A 13,255-nucleotide genomic window follows, 5' to 3' on the forward strand; every position below is an offset into this window, starting at 1 on the left:
AGCACTCTGTTCTCAAACAATTCATTCTTGCTCACTCTGTGCTTCTTCCAAGGCTGCAGTAAGATAGGTTGGTGGTGAACATGGTACAGAGTTTTGTCTCTGTCATTCATAGAAAACACACATCCTTACGTAGGCACATTTTCTCAGAACATCAGCTGTTTTATTATAAAAACACTTCCTTGTCCCTTACAGGTTAGAGGGAGATTCCAGCCAGAGAACCACGAATGCATGCTGATTGCTGAACGCCTCGCTACAGCTGCTTATGCAGACTTCAGGCCTTTGCTCAGGTATGGGGGATGATGTCTTCCCAGGGGAACCTGAAGGGCAGAATAAGAGCTTAACACGCTGTGCTATAATATAGCTTAGATAGGATTTAGTCTATAGACTCTAGTGACAATATGGTAGTGTTATTTCTATGCTTTACTCTCCTTGTCACAATCTTGATATTGTCATGCTGTATCATCCTGGTTACTGCAGCCCAGGCTTTGCTATCTAAGATGCAGTTGCTTAATTAAAACATTATTGAAACATATAGGGCCTGATTCTAACCTTGGCGGACGGCGGAGGCCGTCCGCCAAGGTTCCGCCGCCAAATGACCGCACCGCGGTCACAAGACCGCAGCCGCCATTCTAACATTTCCTCTGGGCCGGCGGGCGCTCTCCAAAAGAGCGCCCGCCGGCCCAGAGGAAATGCCCCTGCAACGAGTACGCTGGCTCAGAATTGAGCCGGCGTAGTTGCAGGGGTGCGACGGGTGCAGTTGCACCCGTCGCGTATTTCAGTGTCTGCATGGCAGACACTGAAATACTTTGCGGGGCCCTCTTACGGGGGCCCCTGCGGCACCCCCTACCGCCATCCTGTTCCTGGCGGGAGACCCGCCAGGAACAGGATGGCGGTAGGGGGTGTCAGAATCCCCATGGCTGCGGAGCGCGCTCCGCAGCCATGGAGGATTCCCCCGAGCAGCGGAAAGTCGGCGGGAGACCGCCGACTTTCCGCTTCTGACCGCGGCTGAACCGCCGCGGTCAGAATGCTCGTGGGAGCACCGCCAGCCTGTTGGCGGTGCTCCCGTGGTCGGTGGCCCTGGCGGCCACCGGCCGCCAGGGTCAGAATGACCCCCATACTGTCTCTGTTTGTCATTGTATATGTGAGACTAATGTAACTGAGAGAAACGGATGAGACCTGAGTGACCACGGTTTCCCTGAGAAATCAATTATGTCATGCGCTCGCCTGCCCAATCATCCCGCCCTTGGGTGGAGATGAGGCACTGCTAGTTAGTCGGATCAAAACCCAGATTGGAGTAACAGGTGTCACCTGTAGTGGGTCAGACTTGTTCCCACACACCGCAGGCAATTCTGCCGCTCAAAATCCAGTACTCTAATTAGAATAATGAGAGCCTGCGCAACAGGGGGACTGTGACGGTCCGCATAACAGAAGGTAAAGGTGTCATGTAGTGGCTGCTGTGAGTGAAAACACTGGCATTTGTGTCACATATCTTGGATACGGATAGCTGCCTAGTGTCTCTTTTGGCCAACCAGGCCAATAGTCTGCCTGATCTATTCCCCTTCCAGTGTGTTTTGGCAGAGTAGTAAGCTTAATCCAAGCAATAGAAGCATTCTAAGAGTTGAGGCTCACTCTCTCAGAGTGGACTAAGGGAGGGAAGGAGTTGAGGCTCTGTGGAGGCCTGTCCCTGTGTCTGTATACTCACACTCAGCTACCTATAGGTCTCGAAGTATTATGGTCTTGACCCCTACTAATGTGTGCATACACTCATGTCGGGTTAGTCCGTTAAAAGCCTCCCCACATTCCATTGCATGAGAAAAAGCTGTGCCTGAATCTTACAAGCCAGGGTAGCTTGGAACAGCAGGTCATCAAGGGTGGAGGTTTACAGTCACCAGGTGAGTGTCTGGAATGGTATCTGTTAGACCTGTCAGCTCTTGGTATGGTTTCCCCTTTCTTTTTTATTCTGCCCTCTCATTTTTGATCCTGTGATGAATTTTGTTTTTGCTGGCTTTAGGACTCTGGGCACTTTGCTATTGCTGACAAGTGCTAAAGTGCAGGTGCTCCCTGTCTAAATTGTATTGGTGATTGATCTATCCAAGATTGGCATATTAGATTTACTAGTAAGTCCCTAGTGAGGAGCACTGTGTGTGCCCGGGGCCTGTAAGTCAAATGCTGCTAGTGGCCTGCAGCACTGATTGTGCCACCCACAGGAGTAGCCCTGTAAACATGTCTCAGACTTGCCAGACCAGTTTTAATCTGCCATTTCGACCTGGCAAGTGCACCCACTTGCTAAGCACAAACCTTCCCTTTTTGTACATGTAAGTCACCCCTAAAGTATGCCCAACGTAGCCTCATGGACAGGGTGCAGTGTATTTAAAAGGTAGAGCATGAACTGGTGTGCTTTACATGTCCTGATAGTTAAATACGGCTAAACTCAGTTTTCACTATTGGAAGGCCTATCTCTCCCATATGGTAACATGGTGATTGCCTTGAAATATCTTTTAAGTGTAATTTCTCATTGGGAGCAGATAGAGATGTGGAGCTTGGAGTCTCTAAACTCACAATTTAATAATACATCTTGTGGTGAATTTATTTTTTTCTTGCTTAACCACTCTGTGCCTCTGCCTGTCTGCTGAATACACGTTTGGATCAGGATGACAGGTGGGCTCTTTGTGCATTCACTCTAGACAGTCACACTAAGGGAGCTGAGGTATGCACTGCATATCCTGATGGCCCATCTCTAGGCTGATGGCTCTGACTGAGCTAGAGTGGTGAGAGGAGCTGACACTTGCACCTGAATAGGGCTGAGCCTGTCCTCACACAAAGCAATCCCCAAACCCTGTGAGTCTGTCTGGGGCCAGAGCAGGGAAAAGCAGGCTCTTGTGCACTACAAAGACTTCTCTTTGAACTTTGTTACTTCAAAGCCATGTATGAGTATACGTATTGGACCTCAGACACTACATAGTTAGACTCCTTCTGGACTAAGGAAATTCTGCCAGAAAGAAGAGCTGGGTGCTCTAGGAGGAACTGCCACTCTGACTTTTGCTTTGTTGTGCTAGCCTGCTGCTTGCTGCTTCTGTCCTGGGAGTGAAAGTACTGGACTAGGCTATCTACATCCTGCTTCGAAAGGTTCACCAAGGGCTTGGACTGTGCTTGCCTCCAGTTAAGTCATCTCAGGGACATCAAAGACTTCATCTGACACTGCCTGGGCTCTTCTACTGAGATTCCTGACTTGCCAAGTGGTGCCAACGTCTGTCCCTGGGCCCTTGGAAGTACAAGCTGGTGATCTGAAGGCGAAAATCCATGCAGCAACGAGATGCACTGGAAGAATCGATGCAGCACCTGTGTCGCGGCTGAAGAACTGATGCAGTGCCTGCCCCGTGGCTGGAGAATTGACGTAGCACCTGTCTTGTGGCTGGAAAATCGATGCAATGCCTGTTTCACCACAATCCCATCAACACAACGCATCTTGATTTTCCGCGTATTGTCTCTGGGCACCAATTTTTCATTGACCCGACACTGCAGTAAGGGACCAAGGATGTGATCCCAGAAATCAACGCATCGCCTTTACTGTGAGGAACAAAATTGACACATCACCTCCGCTGCCAGTAAGGAACTGACGCATTGTCTCGCCTGCGTGGAATGAATCAACGCATCACCTCCCCTGCGCAGTAAGGAACCAAGGCATTGCTTGTCTTTTCCGGCGTCTCACCTCCCATGTGGTCCGCATCGTCTTTGTTTTTGACGCATCCCAGGTATTTTGTGCTAAGGAGTTACATCCATTGATTTCAATGGATTAGGACTCGCTTAACCTTTTAAAAAGAGATATTTTGACTTGTGTTTTTTGGATTGTTGCTGTTTTGGTCTTGTTTTACTCAGATAAATATAGACTATTTTTCTAAACTGGGTTGGAGTCATTTTGTAGTGTTTTCACTGTCTTACTGTGGGAGTGTGTACAAATACCTTAAATATTGTCTCTGAGATAAGTCGGACTGCTTGTGCCAAACTAACAAGGGGCTGAGCAGAGGTCATCTTAGTTGTTTGACTCCCTTACCCTGACTAGGGTGAGGGTCCCTACTTGGACAGGGTGCACACCAATGCCAACTAGGCACCCCATTTCTAACAGGGTTTTTTCCCACGGCAGGCCCAGTAATAAGCAGTTGTGGTCAGAAGGCTCCCTGCCAAGGTTACCAGGTGAAGAGATGGAGGGACAGATAGAGTGCAAGGAGACTATGATTTTCAAGCATGCACAGACCTTCTGCACTGGAGGGGAAAATGAGTAGAGTACAGTTTCCAGATTATTATGTCTCCGGGCATCCATCAGGGCCCATTGTGCAGCCACAGCAGCAAACAGTTGCTATTAAAAGGGCCCCCCATCTCCTTTCAAGCCTGCCTCGCCCCAGTAGCAGGAGGACTCGGGGCTGATCGCGGGTTGGCCGGTACCTTCTGTCGAGAGGGACTCCGGGTGTCTGCCTCTCAGGATTCCTGGACATGGGTCACCTGTCTCCGAATGTCAGCAGCGAATTACGGAACTGGAGCCGAGAGCTCCTTCCCTACACATCTGTCATGTTGTTCGTTCTGGCCACACCCCCTGTTTACTTTAAATTCTTGGCAATAATATTGCCACCTCTGAGCAGTCTGGAGAGTGAAAAAGTTTTTTTTTTTCACCAAATGCTTAAACCTTATATAATTTCACATACATTTCTAGAATTAGTGAGAGTGAAGTTGTTTTTTCACAACATCAGAAACCTTGGTCCACTGCACATCATTATTGCATATATGCTGATTTTAAAGTTCTAATGTGTACTGTTCCCAGGCTTACCTGAGTATTTATATGGGAGATGCCACCTACAGGTAAGACTTTGCACAATAATTGTTCTTGGATTAGCCCCCTGTGGAGGTCTAGAAGCAAGTGACTTAGGTACTTCTTCAGGAGGATATTGAGCTATGAACTGATGATTTTCCACAGCCAAACAACTGTGTTAAATTTCCTTTCGTTGTGATTAAAACGAAACTCTTGGATACCTACCATATATTACTGTTGCAGTTTCCAATGGGGATAGGAAAAACTGGCCATGTCACAATAGATGAGACATACAAGACAGATTCAAATGGCTAGAGCAAATACACTGCCCTTAACTCCATTATCTGTGGAAAAACACTTAAACTCTTCCCGTACCTTCTGTATAATGCTTGTGAACTGTGTGCATCTTCCTGCATCTTGTGTAAATACTATACATGCATGCATACTAGGTAGATACATCCTTGAGTCACATTCTGTGCTGTTACCGCTTCTTCCCTGTGTAAAGGGACATATGTATGAGCCAGTCGCACCACTTAGGCATCACTTTTTGAGATGCTCTAGTGGCGCACACTAAAAAATCATATCTATGAGGCCACGCAAAGCCACTTTGCGTGGCTTTGAATGGCCCCATAGGTATGGAGTAAGTGAAGGCAGCGCAAATCCCTGTGTTGCCTTATTTTGTGCTCAGAAGGTGTTCCATGGGCGTTGCTGTGGGTGATCCCATGCAACATCCATAGATTTTGACTTAAACCCGCAGATGTGCCAAAACTGTACGCCTCCTGAGGTGAGGCGTAACAAGGAGAAGTATTTTTATTTCTGCTTGTTGTTTCCTCTTTTAATGTCTGCTGCATCCTGCAGTACACATAGAAAGAGGAAAATGCCTCTCAGGATTGTTTTTGTGCATAAAAGTGTCCCTATGGTGCAAGGGTGCTTGCGTTTGTGCTAGGTTGCCGAAATTGTGCCAGCGCAGAGGGAAAGGACAGCAACGCACTGTATTGCTTAAATATGTTGCATTCCTGTGCTTTCACTTTGGTATAGGGGAGCGCAGCAAGTTTACTTGCTGCTCTTCCGTACGCCAAAACCCTGTTAATGAGGGCTTAAGTGTTTACTACTTCACGTGAAGTTAAACAACTCCCTGTAACCAGTGTATACAGAGTGCACTTTTCAATTGTATATGGTGCAAGGTATACAAGCGTTATATTCTTCAAGTACCCATCCATGTTGTAATTTTCTGCACACCAGTCAAGGGATCCTTACCTGCTCAGGCTTTCCTCTTCTCTGCTTTGCTAATACCTAAATGACTTTCATGGGCGTCTCTAGTAACCTTGATCTCAAGATCTCTGGTTTTGAGATTCTTGTTCCCCTCTACAACAATCTACTAAACATGGCTAATCCTTAATTTACTTTCAAGTACGCTAGATGTTCTCCATTCTTTTATTTTTTTGATGCCCACTTGTCTTCAATCTATTGCCCCACTTTCCATAGTACTTCCATCCTTCTCCACTTCATGTGGCCATTCTTCTTGTGAAATACATCCTCCAGCAACTTCATATGTTGCCACGCTCCTTCCTGTTCTCTAGTTTCCTTCATTTGAGCCAGATAACCTTCTCAAACAATCTACACTAACATTATGAACACCAGGCAGATACTCTGCTTCAAAGTCATATTCTTGTAATTAAACTATGCATTTTGAAATTTTAGTGGAAACACTGTCAAGGCCTTTCTTATGAGCAATCTCCCTCAGTGGCTTATGTTTAGTTTCTATAAGGATTGTTTCCCCACACAAATGTTTTGAATTTCTTTTTTGCCCACACAAATGATAAGCCTATTTCTCAATCATTGAAAAGTTTCTCTCATTTTCACTCTGAGAACTCTTGACACAAATGCAGTAGTTTTTACTCACTGCATTAAAACCACAGCCAGGCTCTCACTACTTTCTTCTGTTGTTATCTCGCTCATTGGGTTTGAGTCAAAGCTCTGTGATAAGGTGGTTGTTTCTTATCATTTCTCATGCGTGTATACTCTGTTTCACATGCGTCATCTCAGTTAAATTCAACCTTTTATTAATAATAATCACAAACATACTGCGTTTTTTTTTCTTTTCATTTGTGTGGCAAGAAAAGTCCGGTTAGGAGTTTACAACGGTAATAGCTCTAACTCGAGCAAATGCGTGACCCGTTGTATTGAAAATGCTCGGTAAATGCTCTGGGTTATGTCCGATTCTCTCATCTTCACAGGCTGCAGCAGCCCCTCCCCAGCCTAGCACAACTATGAGGCGGCCCCTCTCACACACTCAAATACAATGGACAACCCTGACCTGACACAGCATGTGCTGCACCTCCTTGGACCCCTCCTTAGGGCATGACAAGGAGGAGTCAACAAGGGAGACTCTGCTTCTGAACAGCAGCGTTCATTCTCCCCTCCCAAGGACGATTAGTTGCTGCTATGCAGGAATTCTCTCTTCGTTATCACACCTCCATTCACTCTGGCTGGGAGAAATATCTCTTCTACACTACCTTAACAAATCCAGAAATAAAGGGGAAGGCAAGCCCTCTTATTGCTCTTTTTTTACTTAATGGAGAGGCTCTGTCACTCTGTAAGTGCCATCTGCAACATATTCGCCATGCTTTACAGGCAGAGGGTGGCCAGTCTTTTCTTTACTTTTGTCAAACCAGGGTCCCACAGAAAGTATTTAGGAGTTGTTGAAAAAAACAGATCTTTCATCATGGAATCCTCTCTCACACAACATGCAAAATAATGCCCCTTCTTACAATACATGTGAAACTGAAAGAGACAGAGGTCTGTAGTTTAATGCTTAGGACGCAACAGTGAGTAATGTGCTCTCTGCTGGGATGTTTTCCTATGTTGGACAGGTTTTATTCTGCACACGCCCTGCTCACCCATTCTTTCTGTGGTCGATAAATGGATCGTTAAGTTAATGACAAATGTTACAGTGCCATGAAATGCCGGAAAATGCTTTAGAATGCTTTTACAACAACTCAAATTGTACGCACCTTTCCTCTTTTTATTCACAGTTTCTGGAATGCTCTGCTTTTGGACTCTGTTACACTAGTGTCTGCAACTCATTTCATTCTTCCACACCGAATACATCATTGTCCTTTTATCACATTTCCGACAGCTGTGCTGATTTTTTCCATTTGGTTGCCAATAGTGGGCTCAAGCACTATTTCTTGGGGGCTAAGGCTTATTCATGGCACAAGTCTTAAAGAAAATAAGTGGGGGGACTGACAAAGTTAGACACTATGCAAGTGACATCACAGCACATGACACCACGGCGTGTGAAATCGCACCTGGAATCACAGGTAGTGGCATCACAACCTATGACCTGACAGGAAATGACATCACAAGAAGTGAGATCTGGTCTTAAGACCTCACGCATATGCTTACCGCAAGAAAGCAAAGCCTTAGCTAGGGATCCCTTTGCCCGTCGTGGAGCAAATGTATTCTTCAGCTTGGGCCGAGTGTAAAGTGCAGAATAATTGTAAGTTTTCCTTTGGAAAGTGTGTATTTTAGTGTTATTGCTGTTCTTTTTTATTTCTTTTTTTAAGACATGAAAAAAAGAGTGCAGGAAATAAAAAGTGGAAAATGAAATTAACGAGGAAGCTGTGTAATTGAGCTAAGACGTGCAGCACCTAGTGTCTGCGAGAGGCAAAATGCCTACAGCACCTGGTATTCCCAGGCGGTCTCCCATCCAAGTACTAACCAGGCCTGGCCCTGCTTAGTTTCCGAGATCAGGCGCATTCAGGGTGGTATGACCGTAGGCAGGAAAAGCTGCAGTTTCAACTCTCTTCTGCTCACCAAGCCCACCACCTGGAGCCTGCTGCTCTTAATCGCACCTGCACAGGCTCCCCTTGGGAAGTCGGACATGCGCTCACTGCCGGAGGCCCAATGCCCCAACCCACATGGAACTTCATTTTTAGGGTTGAGCCTGCGTCGCATGCGCTTACGCATGCGTTTCGCTTGTGAGACGCATTAGTAGTTTGAAAAGGGCTCGGAGCCCCGCCCATGCCACGTCAGTGTCTTTCATTGGTTCGTGTGCTTGCCTTTCAAAATCTGCTTGCTTTCATTAGTGGAAGGCATGCATACGTCATGCCTTTTCCGGTGGTTAGCCCTCCTCAAGCGCAGTGACCAAGTACTGAAAACATGCGAGGCTCGCTGTTTTCCATCCGGTTTGTGGACTACTTTTTATCTTTTTTCGCAGCGCGATCTCGCTTGGCAGAAGTCGAGCGCTTTGCATGACATCGACCCTGTTACATAGTTAATGGCACTTTTGCCTGTTACGTAGATAATTGCACTTTTGCCGATAGGTTTAATGTGGCAAGAAAAGTCCGGTTGGGAGTTTACAACTGCTAATAGCTCCAACTTGGAGAAATGCGAGACCGGTTGCATTGCAAATGCTTGTTCTCTTCTATCTTGCATTTCCTCAGTTTACTCAATCCAAACAACGTGACCACCAATATTTAAATCAAAGTTAATGTGACTCACCAAAGTATTTTAAGCCACAACATGACTTTGAAACTCTTCAAACAGCCCTCACTTTCAGGGTTCGTTTCCTTGTCCTTGACACAGTCTTTACATAGAGATGCCTTGTTAGAACTTTCCTTCCTCAGGGCTTCTTATGTGCAGTCGCCCTGGAGACGCCCTCTTCAGAGATTCGTTAAAAGTACGTTGGTAACAGAATGCCATAAGTGCATTTCACATCACGCGCACACTCCCTTCATGTAAGAAGGGCTGTTGGTTCTGGAGAGCACACGGTGTGATCGGATTACATCAGGTCAGTGCTTTAAATGGGCCGGTACTGTCCGGTACTGAGTACCGGCACTTTTTTATTTTGAGAGGGGGGAGTACCGGCACATCTTAAGAAAACCGTAATACTTTTAATTGGAGAGTACCGGTACTTCTCAAAAACAAGCAGGTACTCTGGCACTGAGTACCTGCACTTTATTTTTTCCATTTCAAGCACTGCATCAGGTGCATGCTGCAAGGAGCTTTCAGTGTGAGCCGGCCCCTCCCGGGAACTAAATACAACATATACCCCCCAATTTATATTCAACTGGGGTAAGTCCAAAGTGTATTCTTTACTTTACTAGTGAACCAGTGTGTACATACGATTTTGCTCGGGCCCTTGAACTTTTAGCTATCCTGTGGTGGATGTATACACTGAAAAAACACTGTAATAACAGATTAATCTGAAGGATGTGTATAAGACCACATTGGAGTTTAACATGTTTAAGAGGACCAAACTATTATGGGACATATGCTTATAACGCTTTCCAGGACATCAAGTGAAAATTTACAAGACCCTGAATTTTAAAGATTATTACTCTGAAAACCGGTTAGGTACTTTGATCTTCTGTATAAAACAAATAAAAGAGAAATATGTTTTTAAAAATAATATTTTGTTTACGATTTTAAAATAAGGATGAAATCTCATATATAACAGCAGAATGCTAAAAAATAATTCAGACAAATAAATCAAGATTTGTTTTGATTTGTTAAAAAGTGGGTATATTTTTTATGATGATGGAAAATAAGTGTTTCCAAGGGTGGCAGTAGGGAGTGTGCTTTCATTTAAAAGTATAACATATGTTATATGCAAATGTAGTTTTATTATAAAGATGTAATGCATGTAAAACGTGTGTGAAAAGTGTATATAGACTGTTTTGATGGTGAGGAATTTTAATATTGAAACGTTTTTGCTCCACCAAGTGACCTAATGTTCTTATTTGTGCTACATTTGCCATTAATGCCATTCTAGGGTCATCTGTCATATTCTGAGATGCAAAATGACGAGTCTAGGAGAGAAAGCCAACATAACAAACAACTCCATGAAGCCTGGCCAACATGGGTGCAATTTTCTCCAAAGGTGGCAGTTTTTGTCATACCTAGATGGCGTGGTCTGCTTCTAAATCCGGCAACTAAACACGAGAGGGAGAGTGATAACTGTCAGGTGTCGAGCTAAGATATAGCGAAGATTTAGATGTAATATCAACATTAACCAGTAACCCTGGTGATTCGAGAAAGGTTTCTATAGTGCATAGCGATGTTCTATATAGATTGGTTATGACTAAGGAACAAGGTTAGGTTTGGCAGGCAGTCATAAAAATCAGAAATAGAAGTTTGAGATCCTCATGACATCTGCATCCAGAGGCAATAGGTTAGAGTCTGCAGGCTTACTCTCAAAGTTTTGATTCTAAGTTTCAGGCTTTCCAGATAAGATCCTGGAAAAGTTGTCACTGCTGCAGCTTTCTGTGGTGTACTCCTGGAATTATTTTTTTAATTACATTTTCATTTGAGCAAATTCATTTAAAATTCCCCACCAAGTGCAATTGCTCTTGTTAACTTTTTTTGTGCCTGGGGAAAATATTTTCCATTTTGGAAACACTTTGCCCTACAACTTCTCCAATTTTGCGTGTTCCCTCCTTACTGCACTTTAATATTAATTCACTTCTGAGTAAGAAATGAGTAAACTTGCAACCATGCTTAATGTGTGAATTGGGCTGACAAGGGGTTGTGAATTCACAAAAAAATAAAAAAATATTAATTTGTCAGTTACTATACATTTCCGGGGGCATTCCAGCCATTAAATGCGCACTTTTCTCCTTAGAGGAGATGTAACCCTATGTACACAAATCACTTTAAGAAATATCCAACGCATTTGTATAGCAAATGATTTAGTCTAGGCTGCCTATAGTAATGCCTTCCTAGTTGTAACAGTCTTACATCTAAACATCTGATAAATGTAGATGAGGGTTCCTTGAAACGTGTGCAGGTGTGAAACCTGCAGTAGTTCTCATTTACACCACTCGTGTGTACCACAACATTTCAGGACTATGTGTAGTGGCTTTTAGAACTTGTGGATGGGGATGTTCAGTCTTAAACAGTTTGGGGAATTTGAGGCATAGAAGTATAGGGAATAATAGATTTCGACAGGGGTGGCCATATTCTGCATTCAATGTGAATACTAGTCATATATTTCTGTAATATGTGGTTTAAGGTCTCTGCAAGTTGTTTTAACAATTGATCTTGACTTCTGTATCTTTTATTCTTCTTTTGCAGCCTTTATGTGCAAGGAGAGACATTTGTAGGGTTTTTTTAATACAGGGATGTCCAACAGTGGCCTATAGGCTGGTCAATCTATGCCACAGAGAACATCTCTAAAAAGGACATGGCTGTAGTTACTTTTGTAGCAGTGTCTCATGGACCAACGTTGGACAACCCTAGCGTAAGACATGTCGGTTCAATATCTGTTTCTCCCTGTTATTTCTTACAGCTCTTATGTCTTGCAGGGATAAGAGAAGTGATAGCTAGTCTTCAAGGCTTTCGTTGGAATTTTGAAGATGGTAGAGTCTGAGTTTTATTTCTTTTTTCTCTTTAAGGAATCTTGTCTTCAATCTTTTCCGATTGTTTGTTTCCATAACCGTTCCTTTCACGTACAAAGTGGTATACGTTTTTCACAGAAGTGTTTCAATTCACAAATACACATATTGATCAGAACTATGCTATTCAATTTTCAATGAGTCCAATATACAAATACACATAACAAACATCACATTCACTGTTTGATATGTTGCCAAATATGAACTCGAGCACACATATATACACATATATTTCATGTTACTGCTTGATTATAAATATACTTATGGAATACTAATTTAGAGACAATATCCTTGGCAGATGGTGACATTCAAAATGGATGGAGCGTAAATGACTGTCATGAATGAAATGTGGTGTGTGAGCCCAATTCTTCTAGTTCTGGAGGTCAAGCAATTAATATTGCAGTGGGGACAGTAGCCAAATGGACTACCTTAACAAGAACAATAAGGGTCAAATATAAACATTTATGAATGAAACAAGCCGTACATATTTGAAACAGTTTTATAAAGTTATTGTGGAAATTCAAAAAACTTCCACATTTGTGCAGCATTTTTGTCACATCTCGGTTACGGTGGAGCCCTGCACAAATCTGGATGTATTCACTGTTAAGTGAGACCGCCTAGCCATAGGTACGCACCTGCACTTAATACAGGTAAGGGCTGATGCTTCAAGCTTGACAGGAACAAACACAGTACAATATAACAAACTCAACTACATTATTATTTCTGACACAGTGGCTCCACAGAGCAGTTTGTCCATCATTGTTACTGTTCATCTAGTTAAGATTCGCAAAACGCCTCTTAGCGTTGCTCTCACCATGGCAGTCTCAGGAGCTGCCCCTTCTTAGAGCCCGAGCCTTATGGCTGTTCTTCCAGCCCACACACTGCATGTTATTGAGTATCAGACTTTTAATCCAATGTGAGACCCACCCTGGGATTGGCTTGGGCAGGGCAACCCACAACGCCATTAGAGACAAGAAACCTGATGTCTCTGTCCCCCAGGCTCTTTAAAATGGCACATGTCCAGAGGCCTTCAAGGTGTGCTTGTCTGATTGGC

The 13,255-nt window shown here is 44.0% G+C and overlaps 1 protein-coding gene and 1 pseudogene across 6 annotated transcripts in view; both read right to left on the bottom strand.

The window, feature by feature from the left end:
* SGCG (sarcoglycan gamma) overlaps window positions 1–13,255 on the bottom strand; it is a 1,215,835-nt gene that overhangs the window by 44,188 nt on the left and 1,158,392 nt on the right. The gene's annotated exons all lie outside the window — the stretch shown is intronic.
* LOC138250934 (5S ribosomal RNA) lies at window positions 8,477–8,585 on the bottom strand (annotated as a pseudogene).

Source organism: Pleurodeles waltl, chromosome 8 (assembly GCF_031143425.1).
Source record: "Pleurodeles waltl isolate 20211129_DDA chromosome 8, aPleWal1.hap1.20221129, whole genome shotgun sequence".
Classification (NCBI taxonomy): Eukaryota; Metazoa; Chordata; class Amphibia; order Caudata; family Salamandridae; genus Pleurodeles; species Pleurodeles waltl.